Source organism: Aquarana catesbeiana, linkage group LG09 (assembly GCF_042186555.1).
Source record: "Aquarana catesbeiana isolate 2022-GZ linkage group LG09, ASM4218655v1, whole genome shotgun sequence".
Classification (NCBI taxonomy): Eukaryota; Metazoa; Chordata; class Amphibia; order Anura; family Ranidae; genus Aquarana; species Aquarana catesbeiana.
This window is the reverse complement of record NC_133332.1, coordinates 85,111,958-85,121,158: the sequence shown is the minus strand read 5'-3', so window position 1 is coordinate 85,121,158 and position 9,201 is coordinate 85,111,958. Positions and strand designations below refer to the sequence as shown.

Here is a 9,201-nt window from a genome sequence, read left to right as displayed (position 1 = left end):
AGTTGGTAATAATTTTTTTTTGTATATGTGAGTTTAAACCAGGAAATATATACAATACTAACAATATATAGATTGGGTATCTCTTTTCAGAGGTATATGGCTATACCTGCTAACAAATCAACTACTAAATGGTGTGAATATGGGCGGGTTTATATATAACCTCTTGTGAATTACATTTTGCAATTAACTTAACTCAAATTTATTCACATGCATTGATCTGATTCAATAGTATTTTTTGATACTCCACAACAGTAGAAGTATATAGTTTGCGGACTATGGATTGAGTATATAAAGCACGCAGTAGTATAAAGCACATAAGATCGTTACTTTAGTTTTTTTTTTTAAAGTTGCCCCTTATGTGGGATATAACCAGTGGCACCCCATAATACCTCTGATTAAGAAAACCAAGTCGAGATAGTGAAAGCAAGGGCAACCACTAATGTGTAGTGATGTTGATTAACAAAACTAGTAACCATGGGAACAATGTATGGCTACAAATAGAGGACTGGTACCCACTGACTCCACCCCTGATGAAGTCACCTGTGTTGTGACACAACACATTGGGAGGAGCCAGATTACATCACTTTTGGTCACGGCCGGGACCAGAAGATTTGTGTATTGATGCATTATCCATGCCGAATATTGTTTGTTATATGTGAGTTACTGCTTTTTATTAAAATCTTTTTATAAAAATACTACACTATAAGGATTATTTTCATTACATATTGGCACTGCTGACTGGAGGAAGGAAGAATATACAGTGAGCCACAGTGAGGAATTACTTGCTACCAAGTTCTGTTAGACCTGTATGGTCTAAATGTGAGGTGAGCTGCTAGAGTACACTGTGTGGATTTCAGATGGTGTGAGGGAGTGTGACCACGTCACACAAGAAGCTTATCTTATATGCACTTTATCATCACTGGACTTTAGTTCACTTATTTATGGACACCTGATTTCATGAATTTAAGCACTGAAATTGATTGTATATTGTGGTCATTGTATTTATTGACATATAAAATGTGTTTTCTTTTTTATTTGCTCATTTGCACAATTTTTGGATTCACCACTCAGTAGGGTCACTTTAGAAATCATGTATTTTTATTTTATTGCTGTATGAAATTACTCCATGTATTTAATTGCTTATTTGCACATTTGCTGAGTTCTTTGTAGCACTGGTGATTTGGATTCATCACCCAGTGGAGTTATCTTAAAATTTTATTTTAGAAAATTGATGATTCATACATTTGTTATATGCATATTATTTTACCCTCTGTAGCACTGGTAATTTAAGGTTTTTCACCCAACAGGGTAATTTGGAAAATGTATTCATTGACTCTGGAGATTTTTATTAATATTTTTTTATTAAGTTTTTTGCACATATACCCAAAGGTACTCAACACAAGTAATTGTTGTATTTAATCAATCTAATTGATGGAATATTTATGGAATATTTACATTAGGACACAATCACATTTTACGTATGTTTATTGAATATAGTATATAACATACAAGCAATATTATATAAAGATTGGTGATTTAATGTAACATATAAAATGGATACAATTATATGATTATTCATTACCATTAAGCACTAGTCACATTAAAGCAAAGCGCTACATCATAATAATTACATCTTTGTTTGTATATGTGGGGACACATTGAACATTGTGAGCAGCTGCTTTTAATTACTATTATTTGATTATTATTTAACAACTTGTTGAAAGTAGTAGTGCATAAGACCTCTTTTATATATTTATATATATATATATATATATATATATATATATATATATATATATATATATATATATTTTTTATATATATATATATATATATATATATATATATACCCTGTTCCCCGAAAATAAGACCTAGTGTGATTGTCGGTGATGGCTGCAATAAGCCCTACCCCCCAAATAAGCCCTAGTTAAAGTCCTTGCAGGTCTTCTTTTCAGGGTAGGTCTTATTTTTGGGGAAACAGGGTATATATATATATATACATTATATATATATATATATATATAATGTCAGAATCATTACTCGATTCTCTAATCAGCACACACAACTTCAAAACATTAAACAATACTGACACTTACTGAATTCAGATACCTTAGTGAGTTTATTTGTCTCTGACCCACCTAGACTTACGTATTGACATACTAGATCTGTCGGCAACAAATAAGTCCAAAGTGAATTCAAAGGAACAGAAAGAAAAGACCCTTCCAAACATTTGGGTACTTTCAACTGTGGAGGTTGCTCCTACTGCCAATTCATAAATACCAACAAAAACATCAGATTACCCAATGGTAGTACATTTCATCAACATCTCTGTGCCAGTTATAAAACCATAGGCATTGTATACCTATTGACATGTGAATGCAGATGTTTTTATGTTAGAAAAACAAAACAGGAATTTTGAAGAATGTACTGAGCATGAAGACGTGCGACCCTGACCTCTCCTTGGGTAGGCACACTGCATCGGTACATGGACGTATATTTCCCAAGATCACCTTTTTTGGCCTTAGACCGAATTCATCCCAATAAAAGAGCGGGGGATTGGAATAAGATTTTTTTACAGCATAAACTCAATTGGAACTTTTCCCTCGGGTTTAAATGACTCAGTGAGCTTCAAATCCTTCCTAGAGGGGTTTGTATCAGGAGATATGGAAAAATAAAACAGATATCTAGGACCTATTAACATATCCATATAATGCCCTTTATGGACATGTATACCTGAGTACATATTCAATAATTGAATGCTGTATAACGAATCCTTTTTATTCCGAATTGCATTATGACATTTGCATATTTAATGTTCAGGTTCTTTGTATGTCTTGCTATTTTGAGTTCTCCGGTTTATGTACCCTTTTTTTAGCCATTTGGTTGTTAATACCCACAATATTTTTTATACTCTTGTGTAATATTGTGATAGCTGGGTGCTGTTCCCACATATGTCTGTGTACACGCGCGGACATCTGCCTATCTCCCATGTGTCAGCGGGCCATCGACGTGTGACGTCATCCTGCCTCCCACAGGGCGGGGTGCCGCCGCATGTCAGGGACTCGGAGGGCCGACGCTTTTTAACGGTGGAGCTTAAGAAGCTCACATTACCATTGCTCCTTGCTGCTCATGTGTGGGGGAGCAAGATCCGGTGCCTCATGTGGATACTGTGCTATCCTGGCCATTTACAAGACCCTGCAGGCTTATTTACAACTACTTTCAACCGCTATAGGTAAGATTTTTACTTTAATATGTCAGCCTGCTCTCCTCATCCCTACATTTGCTACTGATGGTTGGTTTATAAACACTCAGCTTTGGCAGTGTTAAAGTGGAAGTAAACTCCCATGCATAATTTTTACCTATAGGTAAACCTACAATAAGGCTTACCTATAGGTACTGTAAATATCTCCTAAACGTGCATTGTTTAGGAGATATTACTTTAGATGCAGCTAGCGACGTCACCCACGCATATGCTTTGAAGGAACGGCATACTCGTGCTATTCCTTCAAGTGTCCTGTGTAAATGGAGGCTCTGGCGTGCATGTGTGGGAGTGACATCATCATGGCTCAATCCACTCACACAGCTGGAGTCCTTGAACTCTGTGACTGGCCGGAACCGCGATGACGTCACTCCAGTGCATGCACACGGGAGCCGCTGTTCACAGCACAGGGCTCTGAAGGAACAACATTAGTGGTCATTCTTTCAGAGCGCATGGGCCAGTGATGTCACTGGCTGCATGTACAGTAAATATCTCCTAAACGATGCACATTTAGGCGATATTTACACTACCTATAGGTAAGCCTTATTATAGGCTTACCTATAGGTAAAATTTAGTGATTTACTTTCAGGTAAAACATATTTTACGTTTAAAACTATTTTAACTTTTGCTGCTGTAATACATAGCTGATATGTATTTAGTTTTGATTACAATATTTCAGGAAATGAAAGAAAGATTATCTTCAATTAATATAAAATGATTCACTTGGTAAAGTTTTTTTGTTGCCATAGATTTGGCCTCTGCTCAGAAATAATGGGGTGGATTTACTAAAAGCAAATAGACTGTGAACTTTGGAAGTGCAGTTGCTACTCATTTTCCCTAAAACTTAGTGAATGTGCTGAAACTTCCCAATGAATTCTCAATCGGGTGCAAGAAAAATTAAAAGAAAAAACTATTTTTGCTTGCACATGATTGGATGATGGTAATCAGCAGAGCTTCTCCGCATTCACTAAGCTCTAGGGAAAAAAACAGAATTGGGAAGCGCAGATCCAGGAGGTGGCAAGGAATCTATTGGAGATGGAATCCATGTGAAATTTAAAACAGTTTATTGCTGATAAAACATGTAACCAATACACAGTACTAATGGGAAAAATCTTCAGAATGGCCAAACTCACTGTGATAGTGCCAGCAATGGAGCCAAAGGTGGTGGAGAAATGGCTGTCCCCCTTCCGTGAGGGCTGTGGACAGAGGGAGCTGCAGACCAAAAATTGGAAGCCTGAAATCACTTTCAAACAGCTGGGAGCGGTGACCATAACCAAAGCTGGGCTACATCAGGGAGGGGAAAGGCTGGGCACAGATCCAGGAAGCACGGTCACTGTATGACCAGAGTGGAAGATGACAGAGCCACTACAGTGACCGGTGAGACCAGAGATGAATGCTGGAGGGGCCCAGCCTTTCTCCTTGATGTAGCCCTGCTTTGGTTATGGTCACCGCTCCCAGCTGTTTGAACATTTTTCAGGCTTCCCATTTTTGGCTTCCCATTTTTGGTCTGCAGCCCCCTCTGTCCACAGCCCTCACGGAAGCGGGACAGCCATTTCTCCACCACCTTTTGGCTCCATTGCTGGCACTATCACAGTGAGTTTGGCCATTCTGATGATTTTTCCCATTTGTACTGTGTATTGGTTACATGTTTTATCAGCAATAAACTGTTTTAAATTTCACATGGATTCCATCACCAATTGATTCCTTGCCACCTCCTGGATCTGCGCTTCCCAATTCTGTTGTTTTTGTCTGTTTCTCATTTGGTCATCTGAGTGCGGTAGCAGCGGTCCAGTGTGACTTTTATAATTACTTTGGCTCCTTGGTTTACTTTCTGCACTTGGCTCCCTGTTGGAATTTTCTTACTAAGCTCTGGGGAAAATTAGTGCAACTGCCCTTCCAAAGCACACAGTCTTTGTCTTTAGTAAATTCACCCCAACATATTTTCTTGCAGCTGCTTATCACATCCCTGTTGTCAAACTTATTATGGGCATTTTCCGACACCAGCAAAATGTATTGGAAGTTCCTTCATACAAGTTAAACAAATTGTATTAGTTGAGCCATCTAATCTATAATGGCAAGGCAATTTTTTTCTATTGCATTGAGGGAGATAAAACACGTCACGACTTAACACATTTGTGTTGTCTTTAATATTTTTACAGAGGGCCTGCACTCGCGGAGGACGTGCAAAGATGAAAGTGTTTGTTTTCTTGCAGTCGAACAATGCTTTTTTCATTTCAACATCACATTTAACTTTCTTGGTGTCTGTCAGGTGCTTCTTCTGAAATGTGTCCCAGTCTTGACATAAGGACTTATGGGTGAGACTCAAAACAACTGCAAATATCAGGAGAAATGAGAATTTTGGAAACATTCTGGAAGTCGTGATCTGAAAAAGAAGAGCAAAGAAAATGATTATATCCTTTTTACCTTTGCTGACATGTAACACCAAAAATTCACCTGTAATGTTGTGTAAATTGTTGTGCGCTGCAACACACTTGTGTCAGTCATGTGCAACGTGTCTTAACGTGCGTAGTACTAACACATCCAAACAGTGGTATCTAAATAGGTCCTGAGAGCCTATTTACACTTCTCTGTTCCAGTGCATTGCAGTAATGTGTGTTAATGTGCTTGTTATTGCAATGGATGTCAACACACCTCAACTGTTAGCACTGTTCTGGTGTAGAACACAAGAGCTCACAAAATAGTGAATGGTATTGTACCATGTATCACAAGCATTTTAACCACTTCAGCCCTGGAAGATTTTACCCCCTTCCTGACCAGAGCACTTTTTGCGATACGGCACTGCGTCGCTTTAACTGACAATTGTGCAGTCGTGCGACGTTGCACCCAAACAAAATTGACGTCCTTTTCTTTCCACAAAGAGAGCTTTCTTTTGGTGGTCCTCTGCAGTTTTTATTTTTTGCGCTATAAACAAAAAAAGAGCGACAATTTTGAAAAAAAAAGCAATATCGAGGCAGGAGGCGGAGCCTAGCGGAGCAGACATGCATTGTTAGAGCTCCGCACCGCTGAGGAGAGAAGAGAAGGACAAAGCGGAGCCTGCAGGCTCAAAAGGTATCCATTTGAACCTTTTTGCCCCAGGGAACAAACTGTGAAAGTTTGGGCAGGAAATATGGTACTGGGAGGAAATCGTGGCAGAAATAAAAATCACCTCACAAAGAGCTCACAGGCACTCACTGCAGCTGAAGCAGCTCCAGTCACCTCACAAGATACAGCATCAGGGCGCTCTTACAGACAGAAAATGTCACAGCAAGACTCTCCATTTGAGTCAGATACAGAACAAATCCTCTCACAAACTTCTCCACAAGCCTCCTCAGCATCCCCAGTAATATTATTACAATTTGAAAAGATGCTTCATAAGGCTTTAAAACAAACCTCAGACCAAATAACAAAAAGCCTAACCAAAGAAATAAGAGAGCTGGGAAACCGCACCGCAGCCTTAGAAATAAAAATGGATGAAATTGAAATTACAACCCAAGAAAATATAACAGAATTGGAACAATTAAAAAAGAGAATTTAATACTTCAAACTAAGCTCGAAGATTACGAAAATAGAGCCAGACGTTCAAACTTGCGCATAAGGGGAATACCTGAAACTGTGACAGACCTGCAATCTACTATTACTGCTCTATTACAAGAACTAAAGCCAGATATCCCTATTGAACGTTTAGAACTGGACAGAGTACACAGAGCCCTCACAGCCAAAAAGAAAGATGGACCCCCACGTGATATAATCACAAAATTTCATTATTACAGAATGAAAAAACAAATACTAATTGCTGCAAGAGAAAAAAAGGAACTTAATTTTCAAGGACACAATTATCAAATTTTTGCTGACCTATCCCAACTTACTATTACTAAAAGACGATCCATGAAATCCCAACTAATGGAACTGCAACGCCACAACATTATGTATCAATGGAGCTTCCCCTTGTCAATCAGATTTAACTACCAAGGTACAATTTACAGAAGCAGATCAGCAGATGAACTACAACAAACCCTTTTAAAATTAAATCTGACAGAACCCACAAGCAGCAACACTCCCACACGCAGAAGAATGGCATCATCTTCACCTTCAGACAACACCCAGAAAATTTCAGAACAAAATGGGAATCATCATTCTCACAAAAGAGGCCGTTATGCCACATCATCCATGGACCAAGAAGATTCAATGGACTGACATCCTAATTCCTGATATCTCTTCATTTATTATACTAAGAGATCTTTCTCTATAAAAAACCTATATTTATAACTGAATGTAACTGCATTCTGATAGTCACACACTGTGTGGGATCATGTTACATTCCAGTTATATTTCTTATTACTTCTGATTCATATAGCCTTAGAATATATAAGTGAAATAAGGAAATTCTTGTTCAGTTATATATTATCAGGTAATAACAATAGATTTATTACTTTTTAGGACAAATATGTTCAATAATCCAGAAGTAATGGAAGCTTTTTCTTTCTTTTCTTAAAACAAATATATTATTACCTAACTAGTTCCTAGAATTATGTTTTTGTTTACTCTAATCTGAAGCAATACAACCTCAATTTTATGAGTTAACATTTCTAAACAGTTGCATATGAATAAAATATGTAATTGTTTACTCTAAAAGGGTTAAAATCCTAAAATAATTCAAACTATCTTCATCAATACCAAAGTTATTAACAGTACCTTTCTAACTGAATTATTTAGCCTAGGGCAAGACTAACCATATACAACCACCCTGGAATAAATAATTTCAACAAAAACTATATTCTGCGCTCCAATTAATGAATCATCATTTTGATGTCTTTTGACATAGCACTTCTCTCCTGTAAGCGGAAGATCCGTGTACCCCCATTAGCCCTCCTCATTCTCCCAACCATATTATGTGGGAGTGTGACGAAGGCACTTATTCCCCGAGAGAGATATTTATTCTCTTTCACGGGTAAATTGTGATTACTTGCAAAAAATAATTTATACAATGTATCATCTAATCTCATATGTTTTTTGTTTACTCTTTACTCCAGAATTCACTGGTTTCTTTTCTATCTTTTCATCTCTTCAGTCCACACAGGTTGATCTGCGCAGTCAGCTCTGCATAACAAAAAGTAAGTCAAAACTATTTGATCTGTTGCCATGACACCACTGAATATACTCTCCCTGAATGTTCAGGGAATAAATGTCCCTCAAAAAAGGACCAAAGCCTTCCGTACTTTCCATAACAAGAAGGCTCACATAGTATGCCTCCAAGAAACACACTTCACCAAAGATTCTACTCCAAAATATATTTCTCCTTTTTATCAACAAATTTACACGGCTTCTGCCTGTACCAAGCAAAGGGGAACTCTAATTGCATTTCACCGATCCACACCATTCACCTTATCATCAGAAATTAAAGACCCAGAAGGTAGATACCTGATACTCATGGGTTATATAATGGATACAGCAATCACGGTGATTTCCTACTACGCTCCTAACAAACAACCAACACCATTCCTCTCACATATATTACAAGTGATTAATACACACAAAATAGGAACAGTGATAATGTGTGGGGATTCGAACCAGGTCCTCCTCCCATTTCTAGATAAATCACCTTTTACACCATCTAAAATAACCTCTAGATTACCTTTTTCTCAACTTCTTTCCAAATACAATCTGGTAGATTCGTGGAGAGAAAGTAACCCAATGAAAAAGAAATTCACTTATTTCTCGCACCCTCATCAAACCTTCACCAGAATAGATCATATTTTTCTAACAATAGGAATGATACCAGAAATTATTGCATCAGATATAATTCCGATTCCGTGGTCTGACCATAATGCAGTATACACTACTATAGCCTCAGCCATACCAAAAGCGCATGACCCAACGTGGTACTTACCGGACATAATGCTCAAACACCCACTACATCAGATGGTCATTGAACAAGCTTTAAA

The 9,201-nt window shown here is 37.7% G+C and overlaps 1 long non-coding RNA gene across 1 annotated transcript in view; it reads right to left on the bottom strand.

The window, feature by feature from the left end:
- Positions 1-4,808: 4,808 nt before the first annotated feature.
- The window catches only part of LOC141107207 (uncharacterized), a 40,383-nt gene continuing 35,990 nt past the window's right edge, over positions 4,809-9,201 (bottom strand). Inside the window, exon 3 of the long non-coding RNA XR_012235814.1 lies at positions 4,809-5,642. This is a non-coding gene — a long non-coding RNA (uncharacterized lncRNA). The remainder of the gene's footprint in view (positions 5,643-9,201) is intronic.